Source organism: Panthera tigris, chromosome B1, assembly GCF_018350195.1.
Source record: "Panthera tigris isolate Pti1 chromosome B1, P.tigris_Pti1_mat1.1, whole genome shotgun sequence".
NCBI lineage: Eukaryota > Metazoa > Chordata > Mammalia > Carnivora > Felidae > Panthera > Panthera tigris.
This window is the reverse complement of record NC_056663.1, coordinates 64,607,329-64,625,227: the sequence shown is the minus strand read 5'-3', so window position 1 is coordinate 64,625,227 and position 17,899 is coordinate 64,607,329. Positions and strand designations below refer to the sequence as shown.

Genomic DNA, 17,899 nt, shown 5'->3' with positions numbered 1-17,899 from the left:
TAACATGTGGAAAGCATGTGGAAAGCATGAGTTCTACCCTTTCTTGGCATATTTCTAGCTCTGAATACAATCTGGGAAAATTCTAATGGAACCTACACTCCAATTTAATAAAATGATCAATCATAGATTGTTCCAAATTTGATTGTTCTTCTAAATCTAGCAGTTATGACATCACATGATCAACAATGAGGTTTTTCAGATTTGGCAATTTTCAAATTAAGCTTATTAAAAACTTGACTGGAAATATGGGACTTGGTGAAATCTAGAAATTAAAATCCACAGCCAATTTTCAAACAGCTTATTCCATCTGTTCAATAAAGCTGGTAAAAATACTAAACTTTGTTACTGAATCCAAAAAAAAATTATACAATATGTGTATGGTGACCACAGCACTACTTCTAGACATGAACTGCTCTTACATCAAATTTTATTGAAGACAAAAGCACCCTAATTCAGGAAATATTGAATTAGAATGACTACATGCTTTATTCAGGTCACTGAGGAGACTGCATTTATCTGCCTAGTGAGAAGGTCAACTGGAAGTTAATTAATTAGGAGTGTTAGAAATGGGATACATTGTAGGCTTCTGTTTAAAATGTAGTAGAAAAGAAGGATCCATAAAGTAGACATAAATAGGTAAGAGCATGTCAGGCTAAGACTGATTAAATATAAACTTTAACGAAAGAGGGAAAAAATACATTTTCTGAGGTAGTTATATCCGGTGTAGTAGGTGAGGAGCTTAAGTTGGGACTTCATTTCGGGAGCAAAATAGATCAACAACTGGTTTCTGCAAGAACTATAGTTGTGAATTTGATCATTGGTTCTTTTCCATTCGTAGTAGTCAGGCGATAGCAAGTTATCCATGATCTTGCAAGAGGACGAAAGGATAGGGAAGTAAATCAAAATATTTATGGACCTTAAATAGTCTATGACTAGATAGACTCTTGTCTGACATTTAACTCCTTCAGAGTCTTAGCAACTGCCTCAACAGAATAACCTGCAAAAAATTTTGCATTTCCTGATTTTGATATATTGACTATTATAAATTTTAACAAATTTGGTTTGAGACTAGTGTTTTAAAATATTTCTTGTCATAATTTTTCTGCTTCTAATGTTAACTATTAGTGAGTATCACAAACTAAAACAGCTGTTTATCATAGGTAGTTTCATTTGAACTAAATTATCTAAAGAATGAAGGCTATGCGATGTTTTGGGGAACTAATTTATTAATAATCATCAGTTGTTCCAAACATTCCATTGTTTTGTGGCTTATTTTTTCTATTAAGTGCAGTATTCTTTTTCTTCTTTTTAATAAAGAAAGAAATTGGTAAAAAGGAATGGGCTTAGAAATGATAGAAATCTACAAAGAACTTGAATATTTGAAATAGAGTTAATTTCACATTCAGAAAGGAAATTCAAAGGATTTTTCTTAAAGTTGAAACCTATAGCATAGGCTTTAGAATAAAACAGAAATAGATTTCAATTTATTTTCCATTACTTAATCACTGGAGAATTTGTACCATTTATCTATTTTTAAATAGAGTCCTATTTGTAAAATGAGATGTTGTTACCTTATTTTGTTGTTGGGTGGATTATACAGAGAAAATGTATTTAATATCATCATTCTAAACTTAGACCCTATCATAAGTGGCAGCTGTTATGTTTCTGTATTTTAATAGAGAGAAAACTTTAGGTACTTTTTTTTTAAATTTTTTTTTAACGTTTATTTATTTTTGAGACAGAGAGAGACAGAGCATGAACAGGGGAGGGGCAGAGAGAGAGGGAGACACAGAATCTGAAACAGGCTCCAGGCTCTGAGCTGTCAGCACAGAGCCCCACGCGGTGCTCGAACTCACGGACCGCGAGATCGTGACCTGAGCTGAAGTCGGCCGCTTAACCGACTGAGCCACCCAGGCACTCCTTTAGGTACTTTTAAAACAACTATACTCCAGCAAACTTACAAAAATAAGCCAAAGATGGAGGAATTACGTGTACCTGACATCAGAAAATTAATTGGAGCCCTTTTGTGTAAATTCTTTGTTAGGTGTGGTAAGTAACAGTCTTTTATGAAATATTAATAGGTATATCTCTGTGGGGAATAAGTTTAGGAATTCTCTGAGCTTGCACCAATAGATTAACAAGGCTAAGAGTGGAAAGCTTGTGAGAATAGGTAAACAGGGAAAAAGCACCCCCTGCATAGAACAAAAGCATAGAGCTGCTTCCACAGGTTGAAAGCATCCAGAATAGGTAAATCGGTAAACAGGTAAACAAGACCACCGCAGTAGGGTGAAATTGCCTGGCTAATTAGCAAAAGAAAGGTGACTTATTGACCCTGAGGTAGCATGCTCTGTCTCATCCCCTAGGCAATTTAAGATAACCAGACAGGGCACCTGTAAACAGCCATCTGCGTGGTGTCAGGATTTTGTTTTGCGTTGACCCAAACCCCTAACCTGCATATCTTTGAAACCCCCTTTCTCTCACACTCTTAAGTTAATGATGACTGTTTCATTGTCTCTTTCTGCATGTCCAGGCTGTTTCATTGTCTCTTTCTGCACGTCTTACTCAGGGATCTTGTCTCCTCCCAGACATTAGCCTCTCTCATATTTATGAAAGCCTCTCTTATATTTATGTCTTGCTGGACAAGAGAGAACTCCAGACTCAAAGTCTGCAACACATGTCCAAAATAAATTCCCCATTTAAAAAACAACACTTATTAACAATGGAAACCTTAGAATAACAAGAAAAACAGCTTAAGAAAACTTAATTTAGAATAGTTGGAATTCTATTTGCCAAGTATTACAAAAATGTTCAACCATTTTAATACACATTTAAATTATATAACTACATCATTGTATCAGTAAGACTCTTAGAAGAAAAAAAATGGTGGATTAAAAAAAAGTACATGAAGATATTTTTTTTTAATAACTGGAGTTTTTCCAAAGAAATGAGGAAGATTTAAAGGAATCAGTTAGGGATAATACCATATCCCACAGTTAACAATACCAAAGAGCTGTTATCACATATAGCTTAAAAATGGGAGAAGGAGTGGAAATGGTAGTGTACAGAGTTACCCAAAAAGACCCTTTGGTGGAAGAACACTACCAACCTGCAACAGCCCTGCAGGGAAAAGGCCACAAGGACCCAGGCTTCAATCATTTCAAACCTAGTCTTTTGCAGTGTGTGCCATTGGCTGACTTCAACTAGAAGCCAGAAAGCAAGAGACTCCTTTGATGTTGTCCATATTAGTCAGTGTCCTAGGTACTCAGCAAAGTGAACAAAGGTAAAAAGTAGATCTAGAAAGACATGAACAATATTTACTGTAATTGTAATATGTCTGCTTTATAATATTTAAAGTTTCTTTTGATGGTGGAACATGACATAATGACATTTGGATAGATAAAAGGCTGAATGTTTTGCTCTATTTCAAAATGAGAGAAGGCTACCAGGCAGGAGCACACAGGGGGTTGTGCTCAGGGACAGAATAACAGCAAACTGGAGCTGTAGGGGAAGCAGGGGGACGCTTGATATATGACATGTGGAGCGGGATTAGCTAGGCTTCCTGGACTCCTTGTTGGTTGATTAATTTGAATAACTTTATGGGCTCCAGGGCATAGAAGGTCTCTCTAATTATCATAAATATATATCCCAATATATTTTGTAAAAATAGATTTAGATAACTGAAATGCAATAAAACACATTATGAATTAGAAATTTTTTGACTGTAATAAATTTACATTTGTAACTTAAAAGAACTTGAATCATACCATAGAATTCATAAACTCTTTCATTTATAAATCTGAACATTTTTTTGTAATATTAAATATACTTCCCCAAAAATCTTTAATGGAAATGCACATGCTTTTGTATGATTGTTTCCTAATTTATTTAATTAATCTATTATTAGAAATTTAGGTTATTTTATTCATGTCTTCCTTTTTTAAAAAATTTAAAAAATATGATGTTATGGTGATGCTCCTTATATATCAATCTGTTTTGACATCTCCAATTGTTTTCTTGGGATAAATGCCTATAAGTTACCATTTTTGATGTTCTTTATTCATTTCAGCAAATCCATATTTCCATCTAATGTCATTTTCTTTCTTCCTAAAAGATTTTCCTTAACATTTCTTATAATGAAATTCTGTTGGTGATTCATTCTTTTAATTTTTATATGTCTGAAAAGATCTTAATTTCACTTTCGTTTTTGAAAGATTTGAGTATAGTGTTCTAAATTGACAGGATTTTTTTCTTTTCATTCTTCAGAATGTTGTTCCATTGTCTTCTTGATGGCATAATTTATGATGAGAAATCTGCTATCCTCCCTATCTTTGTTTCTCTGTATGTAGCATGTTGTCTTTCTTTAACTGCATTTAAGATTTTCTCTTTATTCTATGTTTGAGTAATTTACAGTGGGTCCCAATGAACTTTAATCTTGCCCACTACTGAGGCAAGAACTTCCTGAATAGTCTACTCAGTGCTCCATGAATTGAAAGGCTTCTAAACTGGTGACATCATTTCCAGCTCTATGTGAATGCTGAACATTGAGCATCCTCCAATCCTCTGACACCCTTTTCCCCAACCATGGCTGGTTTCCTCATAAATAGGCACTGATTGATACTATGCTGAATATTCAAGGAGTGGTGAATCTGCACAGTGCTATACTTCACTCTCTGTGCAGCTCTCTCCTCTTCCATACTCTGTCCTGCAAACTCTAGCCAACTAGGCAGCCCTGAATTCTCAACTCTCCTCAACTCAGAGAATCTTATATATTCCATCTGACTTCACTTTCTCTGGGACTCAACCCAGAAACTCTCTCAAGACAGCAAGTTGGCACAATTATTGAATTCACGTCATTTGTTTCTGTTTATTTGCATCACTATCCTCTTTTGACCGATGTCCTTTATCATGAATATCATCATTTCATATAATTTGTATAATTTTTTTTTCATTTCAGATAGGAAGGTAAATCTAGTCGCTGCTACTCCATATTTACAGAAGCTAAATTCTATGATAGTTTTTTTTAACTATGATTTTTGTCCCTTGTCTGATGTTTTCCATTGTTACAATGGGACTTACTGTGTTTTATGCCCTACTCATTCTGTCAGAGGAACTAGAACATCTTTGTGTTTTCTTTATTTTTCCTGTCCTGCTTACCCATTAACTTCCAACTCTTTTTTCCCTTATTTTTTCACTCTTTCTTATTCACCTGGTGACAAGAAACAAAAGAAGCACAAAAATCACTATTTTCAAGTTGATTGCAGCTAATGACATTACATGAGTAGTTAACCATTAGGACTTAAATATGAACATTGAAAATAGATGGATACTTTAACATTTGCACTCTAATTTTAAAAATCCATAAAATTTACAAAATTAACATTACACACACACACACACACACACACACACACACACACATGTATGATGTTACTGTGGTACAGTAATAACCCTGAAGTAGAAAGGCACTCCTATAACTCAAATTAATATTACTTTTATTTTGTCAAACATAGTTTTTATAGGTTGCTATCTTTTTTCTTTACTATATCTTAACAGAGTTATTGTGGACAATTTCCTGCAATGCCACAATGTATGTATGTATATATATGTATATATGTGTGTGTGTATTTATATATATAAATACAAGTATCTATGTATATAGGACAATCTATATACATAGATACAAGTATCTATGTATATGTGTGTATATATATATGTGTGTGTGTGTGTATTTATATACACACACACACACACACACACACACACACACATATATATATATACACACATATACATAAATACTTGTCCTTATCTCAACACCGGACTTTTCTATAACCATTTTTTTGCAACTTGGATTGAGGCACTCCTTTTTCTGTTATATATGGGTCATCTCTGATTATCTCCAACTGTACATGAAACAAATTAAATAAGCTAGGCTATTTAACATCATTTATATCTTGAGAAAAATTCAAGTATGTTTTTATTACATCAGTGGTAAATTGTTATGTTCTTATTTTTAAATAAACAGGAACTAATTATTCAATATCTCTCATTTAAAAACTTAACCAACATCAGCAGCAATTTCTCTTACATGCAGCTGGACCCTTTGTTAACTAATTTTATGGGTTTTAGCCTTTAGAAGGAAATATCCCATTTCCCATTCTATATGATGAAAGCAACCCTCCTTCATATCACATTAAATATATAGAGAGAATGACTTTTTTTTAACTTGACACTGTCATATGATATTATTCTACTTCAGTTAAAAATACTGCTCAGTAGTGTTCACATCTCAAGTAGGCTCTTTAATGTTTCCTTTTATTGGAATACATTTGCATAATTTTATTTGCTCTCTCTGTGTATCTGGTCACTTGTATCAATTTCATCATTACATTATTTTCATTAACAAGTCTGACAGGTCATTCTGTGCACTTGCTAAATACTAAAATATGCATACATCATTGTCTTCTAACAAATAAACTTCAAACAATGTTAATATGTTTTATCAAATGTTACATTTGCTGTTCAACACTCTCTCCCCTCCATAAAAGAGGGATGAAGTATTATGAAAACAACTTTGATTTAAGTATGAAAAAGTCCTTGCTAGGGCTCAAGAGTGGGATTTTGTCACACACTTGACTGCTTTCAACTTTACACAGTGAGTAGTAATGCTCCTAGCTGGGAACAGAGGAGAACTGTATAGAATCAGAGCACATTTTCTCAGTCATTCAAATTTGATTCTGTTGGTAGAAACCCTTCTTTTTAGTTTTCCAGTTTTCTTCTTACTAATCAGTCCAGTAACCTGGAGTCTAGAGGATCTCAATATTACCATCAGCAGGGAGCTGAAGAATCAGCATTGAAGAGGGAAGAATAAGATCACTTTTAATGCTCTGAAAATAGAGGTCTTACTGTGAAATTTCCTCCAACTTGAGTCACAGTCTGGGAATGAAGCTGAAGGAATAAAATACCTGAGTTGGGAGGAGGCGGTAATTTATATATACATATATATATACACACACACACAGAGAATTATGTTTTCAAGGAAAGAACTTCTCTTTTAAAAAATGTTAATTTTATGCTGTCACAACCAAAACACTAAATTTGGTGATTATTGTGATTGACAGTTGAGGTAATTCTAAAGTAAACTTTTAAGATTCAAGCTAAGTGTTTTACCTAAGTGCTAAGATTTATTAATTTCAGCTCTAAGCAGATGATGGTTATTTGCAGTTAATGATTAGCTTGAAATTCTGAGAACAATATTTTTTTCACAGTATTTCTTCATTTACAATTGCCTTCCTCAGAAATTTCAGGAAACAATTATTTTTAAAATGTATATTCCTGGGTCCCACTTCACAAGCTGAGGGACTGGGGATAGAGGAGAACTAAAAAAATGCCTATTTTTTTTAAAGTACCACAAGTTAATCTTACTTAAAGCTTTGAGAATGAGTCTCTGAGGTTTTAACACAAATAGTAATTATATAGGGAAAATTTAACTTTTAAATCATTTTTAAAACCAGAAAATAAGGACCATTTCTTATAGCCAAATTAATAACAGTAAATTCAACACTAACATTTGTTCAGCTTAGATAAACACACAATTATTATTTCCAGTTTTGAAATCAACTCTGAGAAGGTAGCTTATTGGGTCTGTAAAGTTCAACCGTCAGCATTTAACAGGATTTGTTTCCCCATCCAATCTTGAATTAACTGGACTAAGTTAGCCATTCTTTAAATTTTTCTATCTCACTGATTTCTTCCTGCTAGAAACCATCATTGTCAGCCTGAGAGTCTTTCATCAAACTCACTCAATTTGGCCTGAATAAAGATTCTCTCAAAAACTCCGAATGCATATTTTCCCACTAGATGCACAGGCTAATAATTTTCAGTAGCACAGTTTTTCACTTCAAGATTTAAATACATTTCTTCTGTCAAGCATAAATCACTGTTTTAGGAGTGAAGAGTAATTTTTAAGACTTACCTTGATGGATTTTCATCATACTAATGTGAAAGTCTCTCTCAATATAATACATTTCCTCTTAGCAAACTTTTCAAAAATGGGCTCTGCCCTCATCTCTATCACAAGCAAGAGTAACTCTAGGCAACCTACTCAAGCTATTTGGTTCACTTTGTTCACTTTCATATTGAGGACAAAAGAATTTGACATTGTACTAGACTTTGTAATACATTTTCTCCCCAGATATCCCCTCCTCAGGTCCAAGGAGTCATTCCCTAGTCCCTGGTGGTATTGACTGTTGAGGTCTCATAGCTGAGTCCCTACTCATAAATTATCCTTGTCTTATCCAAGCTTACACCCTTTCCAAAGGACAGCCCTCCTTCAATGTCAAGTAATGTAGTGTGCAAAATCCCCACCTCTTTTCCTCAACTGGAGACAAATCTAAAGGACCATCACTCTCTATGGGATTTGTTAAAACCTTTATGGGAACTGTGCTGCAGTTTAATTTCTTTTTTTTTTTTTTTGGCCACACCCTCTGTTTTCACTTACACACAGGTATTGTTTCTGAGAGTACTTCCCAATAATCCTGCTACACACAAATCATCATCTGTTTTTTGGGACATCTGACCTAAGACAGCTCTCATAATATATGTGAAATTTTCAAAAATTGTGCCTTCGAATTTTTGATAATTTTAAACATTAAAATGTCATATTTATAACTGAAAAAGGATCATAGACCTAAATTTAAAATCTAAAGCTCTAAAACTTTTCAAAGAAAATCTCTGTGATCATGAGTTAGGTAAATATTTCTAAGATACAACACCAAAAAGTACAATCCATAAAAAAAACAAATTAATTAATAGGGCTTCATCAAATTTAAAGCTTCTCTTCAAAAGATACTGTAGAAAATGAAACAACAAGACCCAGACTGGAAAATAATCTTTTGCAAAGTACATATGTTCTAGATGACACAAAAAACTCTGAAATGCAATAATAATAAAACAAAGGACACAATTAAAAATGGGCAGAAGATTTCAGCAGACATTTCACCAAAGATATACAGAGGGCAAATAAGCACATAAAAATGTTAAACATCATTAGCATTGGGGAAATAAAACTCTCGAGATATATCACTGCACATTTATTAAAATGGCTAAACTTAGAATGAGAGACCACACCAAGTGTTGGTGAGAATTTGGAGGAAGTGGAACTCTCATACACTACTCTTGGAAATGTGAAATGATACAAACACTTTGGAAAACAGTTTGGCAGCTTCTTAAAAAGTTAAACATATACCTACCATATAATCTAGCCATTTTATTCTATATATCTACTTAAGAGAAAGAAAAGCTATGTCTGTACAAATATTTACATGTGTATTGATACAAGTTTTATTTCTAGTAGACAAAAGCTGGAAATAACCCAAATATCAGTGAACAGATAAATGGTTAAACAAATTATGGTATGTCCATAAAATGGAATACCAATTGGCAATAAAAGAAATTAGTTATTGATATAGATAAGAGCATGAATTAATATGAAATTAATTATGCTAAATGAAGGAAAAAAGTATATATATATATATATATATACTGTGTGATTCCATTTATAGAAAACTCTAGAAAATGAAAATGAATTTATAGTGATAGAAAACAGATGTGGTTTTGGTTGACTATTGGGAAGCAGCTGGGATAGAGAAATTACGAAGAGACACAAGGAATTTTTTCAGAGATCTTTGTTCTTTCTGCTTATTTGTTTATTTAAGGTGCACAACTTGGTGTTTTGATATACATGTACATTATGAATCAAGATGATTGGCATATCCATCATTTCACACAGTTACCATTTCTTTCCATTTGTGTGTGTGTGTGTGTGTGTGTGTGTGTGCGTTAAGAATACTTAAGGTGTACCTGCTTAGCAAATCTCAAGTATGCAAATCTCAAATATATTGCTAACTACAGTCACATTGCTGTATATTAGATCTCCAAAATTTACTACTCATCTTGCATAACTGAAACCTTGAACCTTTAGCCAATATCTCCCCAGTTTCCTCCCCTACCCCATAAAATGTTTTTTTTTCATTATGATGATGGTTTCAAGGGTATATACATATGTCAAAATTTACCAAATTGTGCACTTAAATGTATATCTTGTTGTATGTCAATTTTATCTCATTGAAGCTTGCTTTCTTTTAAAGGCAGTGTTTAGCCCTACTGTCTGCTTCATGAGATGTATAAAGAGTGCTGAAAAATCAGAGGGAAAAATCCTGCAGTTCTATGCTATGTACTGTTATGCTGGAAGATGCTGAATGATGTAATTTGGGAAGATAGAGTCACAAAATATTGGAATAGCACGAGATGAACATGATGTGGTAAGGCAAAAAAGCCTGGCTTCATAACTTCTGCAAGAAAAATGATGAAAATTCTTAAGCCTAGAAACATATTGGCAGATAAAATAAGCTATTAAATGAAAATACTCCTGCAAAAGGTGATCTGAATTCTCAGATAAAGGATTATCAAAACCAGCAACATATTAATTCAGAGTCTCTCATATGAAAGAAATTGGATACCAAATTACCTGTCTGAAAAATCTTAAAAGTAATAAAGGATAGATAGAATCTTTAATTTTTTTTTCTTTCTCACAACAAGCTAAGTGGATTACGTGAAGATAGTGGATGTAGCTTTGAAAGCTGGTTTCTGGCCACTTGTATAAATATGAGTCAGTCGATACTTCTCTAAATCACAGTTTTCCCATCTATAAAAAAAATGAGGTTAGTAACACCCAACTCAAGGTTTGTTGTGAGCATGTCTTTATGTATACGGAAGTTCTATTTCACAGTAGGCACAAAACAAATATTGTTGAAATGATTCTAGTGCACCTTTTTACTCTCAAAAATTAATGTTTACTTTTTTCTGACTATATGTATTAGTCAAGACAATTAAAGCTTGGCTATGGCACAGTAGCTTAAAACAATATTGTTTATTTTTCAGTCATATGCAAAGACTTTGAGGGTTCCAGATCCTTCCATGCTGTGATAATTCTGATATCTTAATACATGCCATCCAAGGCTCTCCATCAGAAAAAGAGAGAAATTAAAGGTTGAACACTACATTTGCATGTTCAGCTTGAAAGTAATTCACTTTAGTTTTTTTCATATTTCATTGGCTAGAATCAATCACATGACCTGAGTAACTGAAGTGACTAGGATGTGGTTTTCTCCCATGTGCTCAAGCAGAGAACTGAGCACAATATAGCTGAGCACAATAGCGTCTGTCACGTTATATCATTGGGTTTATTTTTAGATACCTGGAATGCCATTTTGATTACTTAGGACCATGTTTCTTGTCATGAATCAAAATGTACATGCTGATATCCTTAGAACTTGAGAAATCACTGAATGTTTAAGAAGAAAATTATTTATTTACTTAAATATGAATTTAAAATAATCTATTCCTTGACTATTATCAAAAAGACATGAAAATAACAAGGGTTGGTTAAGATGTGGAGAAAGGGACCCCTTGTGCATTGTTGGTGGGAATGTAAATTGGTGCAACCAAATGGAAACCAGTATGGAGATTCCTCAAAAAATTAAAAATAGTACTACCATATGATCCAGCAGTTCCATTTCTGGGTATTTATTTGAATAAAACAAAAACACAAACTCAAAAAGATATCTGCACTCCCATGGTCATTGCAGCGTTATTTACAATAGCCAAGATATGGAAACAATCTAAGTGTCCATAGATGGATGAATGGGTTAAGAATATGTGGTGTATATAGATACAATGGAATATTATTCAGTCATAAAAAAGAAGGAAATCTTGTCATTTACAACAACATGGGTGGGTCTTGAGGACATTATGCTAAGTGCAGTAAGTCAGGCAGAGAAAGACAAATACTGTATGACCTCACTTATATGTGGAATATAAAAAAAAACCCTCATGGATATGGGGAACAGATTGGTAATTGCCAGAGTCAGGGTGGGAGGGTGGGAGTGAAATGGGTGAAAGGAGTCAAAAGCTACAAACTTTCAGTTATAAAATAAATAAGTCTAGGAGATATGATGTACAGCATGGCAAGTACAATTAACAATACTGTATTTCATATTTGAAAATTGCTAAAAGAGTAAATCTTAAAAGTTCTCATCAGAAGAAAAAAGCCTGTAACCATGAATAGTGATGGATGTTAATTATACTTACTGCAGTGATCATTTCACAATATATACAAATATCAAATCATTATGTTGTACACCTGAAACTAATGTAATGTTAGATGTCAATTATACCTCAAGTACAAAAAAAAGTTAAATAATCTATTCCTGGTAGAAAGAGATGCTGCTTTTCTTTACTACAATTTGCCTAAATATTTCTGGTCATCTTTGAGGACATGCATCCATCTGCTTCATAGTGTCTCCATTGATAAGACCCAAGTTCCTGGCATCTCTGTCAGGTCTTATTGGAATTTCGTTGAGTGTATCCTAACCGATCATCCTGCTCCCACTGTTGCCCTCTAAAGAATATTATACACAGCAGCCATAGTGACCTTCTAAAAATCTAAATCAGATCATGTCACACTTTGGATTAAAGCCCTCCAGTCCCATTATACTCAGATTCAAATTCAAATTCTTATTTTAGTAAGAGCGATTAATATGAAATCTGCACCCTTGACAGATTGTTAAATGTACAATACAGTATTGTTAGCTATAAGTACAGTGTTGCACATCAGATCTCTAGAACTTACTTATTTTGCATAACTGAAATTTAATACGTGTTGATTACAAATTCCCCATTTCTCCTTCTCCCTAGCCCTTGGCAACCACTATATTATTCTTTGCTTCTATGAGTTTGACACCATATACAACTGGAATAATGTAATATTTGTCCTTCTGTGCCTGGTTTCTTTCACTTAGCATAATGTTCTCAAGGTTTATACACGTTTTGCATATCATAAAAATTTCCTCCTTTTTAAAACACTGAAGAATATTCCATTGTGTGTATATACCACATTTCCTTTATCCATTATCTGTCAATGGACATTCAGGGTGGCTTCCACATGTTGGCTATTGTGAATAGTGCTGCAATGACTCAAACTTTTACTTTGGCCTATAGAATCCAGCATATTTCAAGCACAAAACATGCCCAGTCTTCTTCCAGCTCTAGACTTAATATACATGGGTGCACGTGCACACACACACACACACACACACAAACACATTTCTCAAAATCAGCTCTTTATCCACAACTCAAGGTATAGAAATTAGAAAATTAACTAAATTGATTGCATATCTAAAATAGGTAGTATTATGGTCTTGGAATCTTTTCTTTCACTGAAGTTATAACAGAGAGAAAAGGCTTATGTAGAAGAAATTAATTCATTAGGCTGAAATGTGTTGATAAAGGATGGGAAATATGCTTTCATATTGTTGCTTGAAAGGAAGAAAGAATGTGATGTCATCGTAGAGTTATCTTGGGCCAGTTATTGGTATATGCCTCCCTTTATGGTCTGTAGACGTTTTATCACTAAATGTTAATGATTTTGGTTGTGTCCCTTATCTTGTCTTATAAAGTACGACATTATTTTATTGGTAAGTTCTAAAGAGTTTCTTAGCACCTGTCCTTCATGTAAGATTTCTGGTGAAAATATACCTGTTTTTGCTGTTGTCGTTGTTATCGTCATTGTTTTGCATTGTTTTTGACTTTGTTATATTTATTATAGTCTGAAGCATATTTCCTTGCTGGCAAGTTTTTTGCACATGGTTAGAAGGAATTCTTGTGAGGTCTGTTTGATGCATTTGGAACTCTTTCCCAAACCATTACAAATACTCCAAAAAAAGGTTGTTTTGGCATAATCAGATACCCTTTTATAAAACAGAACATAAAATGGAGTTTATCCAAATTAGATGTACTTCAGCATTAATGGACATAAATACATTTTAGATCACAGTAAACTTATTTCCTCCATGAAGCTTTCCTTTATTTCCCCAAATTTGATACCCTCCTCCATATCATATGCTGCAATGTTCAAATGATAACACTTATCACACTTTATTGTAATTGCTTATTTACTGCTTGTCTCCTTACTAGACTATAAGCTTCCTGGAGTCAGGAACTATGTCCTGTTCTTTGCTATATAGTGTTTAGCTAAACACCTACACATGGCAGTGATAGAGTGATGATTTAATAAATTAATAGGATATACATAATGAAACTGCCATTACTCATGCTGCTGGCAAGGGTGACATCAACAACGTAGAGTATGTCTTTCCCTTTTATCACATATCTCAGTGATCTTTCCCTTTTTAAAATAATATCTGATGAACAATTTCTATCTGTTTACTTAGTAACTTATTTTTAATTACCTTTTTGTTGTCTAAACTCAATGGATTATAAGTTTCTTCACAACAGAAACCTTGTATTTGTTTTTATTCATAAAATATTTAGTTTTTTTTAAATTTTTTTTAACGTTTATTTATTTTTGAGACAGAGAGAGACAGAGCATGAACGGGGGAGGGGCAGAGAGAGAGAGGGAGACACAGAATCCGAAACAGGCACCAGGCTCCGAGCCATCAGCCCAGAGCCCGACGCAGGGCTCGAACTCGCGGACCGCGAGATCGTGACCTGAGCTGAAGTTGGATGCCCAACCGACTGAGCCACCCAGGCGCCCCATAAAATATTTAGTTTTAATGAATATCATACATTGTAGCTTCTCAATAAATATCAGGTGAATGCATACTAACCATGCAAAACTGATTTACAACAAAGTATAGTCCTAGACAGAGTTTAGAGAGTAGCAAGAAAACAAATTGACAAACTATCAGAGCTTTTAACTCAAACTTCATCTAAAAATAGAGAAATCAGGCTATTTTTCTGTGATATTCAAGGTCCAAACCCCATGGTCACTGAATTAGCTAGAAAATTTCGGTCTAAATAAATTCAGATTTTTCCTTTATGTACCAATTTATTTTTCTCCTACATCTGAATTTATCCAGGTTGAAAAGGAGGGGGAGCGTTAGTATGGATTTTCAGCAAACAAAAGTAAAAACAGTGGAATGACCTGATCCACTATCTATTGTATGTAATTGCAACACCATTTACTAAAGACACAGTACCAACACTACAGAATGGGGGTTAAAATCAGGAAAGCATTCATTTTATAAAAATGAATATGAAAACTAAAGAAAATTATTCTCAATATGAATCACATTTTTGAAGTACATATTTTGTCCCATGAAAAGCTGATTCATTTCTATTACCATGGTGATCTATGAGAACATGAAATTGCCACAGATTTATGGTTTCACTTAGGGGCCAATTTTCAAACTAATAGGTGTGTGTCCCTTTTTGTCCTTACTTTTGTTTACCAATGGTCTTATATCAAGTTTTAAGATGGATATAGTGTCTCATTGTTGTTGTTTTTTTTAACTAGGAGGTGACATGTCCAGGTAACTGAAGCAGAACAAATTGTATGCCTCTGACAAATCCCTAAAAGTAACTAATGAATACAGATGCCATTCCACTAAATGTATTTGTCTTGACATTGAAAAATGTGGCAAATGCTGCTAGTGGTTCATGAAAATCCATCATTCATCCTTTTTGTTGGCACAGAGCAAGACTCCACCTTGCTGTAGTCATATTTGGGTATGTGAGTTGAGTTCTACCCAAAGGAATATAATTGAAGGTCACATTCAATTGAATGTGCCACATTCAGAGACCATTCATAAAGTCTCCTAAATGTGTTCCTCCATGTTTCTTTCCCCTTCTGACTGATTAGAGTGGTAATGATCAAGACCTTGGATGCAACATATCAAAGATGATAGAGAAGTTATCAGCCTGGTCAATGAATAATTGCATAAAGGAAAGCTACTATGCTGACATTTGATACCTGCCTTGTCCTGTTATACAAGAAAGAAATTATCTTCTTGTTTTTTAAACCAATGAGTCTGTTTGTTGTTGCAACTTAGCCTATCCTAACTATCTTTGACCTCAGACTTGATGTGGAATATATGTGTGTATGTGTGTCTCATACAGTCATAATCATACATTGAGAAGAGATCTAATTATTAGGACCTAAACTGTGAAAGGTAATGATACATCTTCACAAATTACTTGGCCTTACATAAAAATTAGGAGTAACAAAAAGTGTGTTTTATACTTGTACTTTTTGCTTAGTATAAACTAACTTAAATGCTTAAATTAAGAATTTTAGGGATTTACATAAGTTCTCTATACTGTATCCATATATTTTCCTGAAATTTGGGGGTTTTGTCATTATTTGGAGTTCTCTATTTTCTTAATAATGTGGGCCAATCAAAATGTGGTTATTAGCCAATATTTGTTTACCACTTTACAAGGCTCAAACAATACCATTTTGATATTCTAACAATTCCAAATGAGCAAATTTGCATTTAGTGTACTAATAGTGATAATGATAATGCTAAGAGCAACTGTCACAGTAATGGTTGCTTACTACAATATAAATGAATTTAATCTTCACACCCAATTTGAGGTTGATATTATCCATATATTACAGATGAGAAGCTGAGACTCAGAGAAGGTTAAATAACTTGTCCAAGCCTCTAAAAAACACAAGTCGCTGAAACCAGGATTTGGACTTGGCTTTGCCTCCAACGTTTGTGTTTTGAGTTCCCAACTCTACCATCTCAGAGAGGAGAATACTCAGCACAAGCATTTCACCAATTTTCCTTGGATGTTACTGTTTTACAGACAATTACATGTACTAGCAAGACACTAAAACAGCTCTGTATTGCTAAGCCAAAACTGGACCGTTAATCCTTTAGCTGTCTAGAACATCTCTTCTGAATCAAGATCAAAATAACAATTTAAAAATGATGGGAAAATTGTCTTCAAACCTAAAATAATTACATTTTTCAAAATGTTAGAATTGTAAAATAACACCTTTGGTTCTTTATTATCTACGATGGAAGCTACATCTAACATCACTTTCATTTTTGCTTGTACAACAATCTGAATGTTTATCTTTAACCTCTACTTCTAAACTAGGTTTCGTAACATAATTCCAGATATTTACAAGACACTTACACCTACTCTTTATATTGAAAACTTTAACTCAATTGCTCTTTAAATAAAACACCCAGTTTCCCTCAGAACTTGGCTACCCATCCTGACATTTCTATTTATGTCCCCAATGAAGAAATCAATTTGTCACTGTTCTGTGCCTTCTTGTTACTTGGTTTATACTGTATGAGCACCGCTTATCAAATTCATGAATTCTAACTATTTTTATACACGATCTATCTCTCCTAATTGCTTGTAATACTCACTGTTTTATGCATGTGTCTTTTGTTTAGAAGAAATTGACTTTAACAACTCGAAATCCGGTGATTTATTTATTTAACCACAAGTTTATTTGAAAATAAGGTGTCTTCTGAACTAGGTAGGAACCATAGCTTCATATTCATCTTTAGGCTTCTAATACAACCTGATGCAATGCCCTGATTTTAACTGGATCATACAAATATCTGTTGAACAACAAAGCACACTTAAGTACATTAATAAAGAACTTTAGTACTAATTGATCAGATAAGTTCTAAAACAAGAAAGGGCAATTATATGAAACTGAAGTGCACATGAGTCAATGCCCAGTGGATAGGAAGTAGGTGAAATCCATCTTGGATTATGATTTGGAGAAATTTTAACTTACAATATTAAGGTGACGAATAAGCATCCAACAAAAATACAGCTAATATAAAAAGCTGCACTCTTAGAAATTATAACATTTTACAAACCTGATATTTTGTAATGACAGGGGTTTTTAGAGATTAATAAGAAATAGTGAAATTAAGAACAATTGAATAAGTATTTGTCAGTGTTTATCCAGAAGTATGCAGATGACAGACATTCTTACTTATGTGAATGAATGAGTATTCAAGTCATTTTTAGAAAAATATTGTCTACAGAGGAACAAGAG

At 33.6% G+C, this 17,899-nt stretch overlaps 1 long non-coding RNA gene across 1 annotated transcript; it reads left to right on the top strand.

Annotated features, from left to right (window-relative positions):
- The first annotated feature begins 1,917 nt into the window (after positions 1 to 1,917).
- Positions 1,918 to 16,894, top strand: LOC122237928. Its single transcript, XR_006216700.1, has 3 exons — positions 1,918 to 2,049; positions 10,149 to 10,322; positions 16,481 to 16,894. It is a non-coding gene; the product is annotated as an uncharacterized LOC122237928 (long non-coding RNA).
- Positions 16,895 to 17,899: the final 1,005 nt, after the last annotated feature.